Source organism: Sinohyriopsis cumingii, unplaced genomic scaffold (assembly GCF_028554795.1).
Source record: "Sinohyriopsis cumingii isolate HCF-2022 unplaced genomic scaffold, ASM2855479v2 utg000229l, whole genome shotgun sequence".
Classification (NCBI taxonomy): domain Eukaryota; kingdom Metazoa; phylum Mollusca; class Bivalvia; order Unionida; family Unionidae; genus Sinohyriopsis; species Sinohyriopsis cumingii.
Window position 1 is genome coordinate 5810001 of NW_028315879.1, and position 609 is coordinate 5810609.

The window sequence follows — 609 nt, forward strand, 5'->3', positions numbered from 1 at the left end:
ACCTTGTCTAAACGACAATTTTCATCACCTTATCACTGGGTATCAAATACATAATATCACTAACAACTGCATAGTTTAGGTCAACCTTTCAACCTGAAACACATTGTTGAAATATTGTTATGATGTTAGGTCTGTGTAGAAATCTTGTTCCCTAATCATACATATTTAAACATTTTATTGAGCTTTGAACTGTGTATTTGGACTGATAGAGTTTCTATTATGTACTTCGCTGCCTAAAACATACATCATATATGATTTAATACTTAGAATTAGGCGTACAATTCCCTATTCCGTCACTTATGTGCAAACATGTAGTAATCCTTATATACTGCCTGTTTTTCTTCTTGTATTAACTAAGTTTCATAGAACTTATAATCAGCGCGAAATAACCATATTCTATCCACCATAGGATATAATTGGTTATTTTTATTTTTCAAATGTTTTTAAACAAATTTATCTGTTTCAACTATATTTAGGTTTTTGTACCTAAATATTGATGGAAATTTACACAGGTGTTTAGTAAAATGTTGTTAAATAACATTTGGCGACAAAAACTCAAAATTTAGTAAAGTAGTTAAGCTGTAGGCACTAAAAGCTAGAACCTGGCGA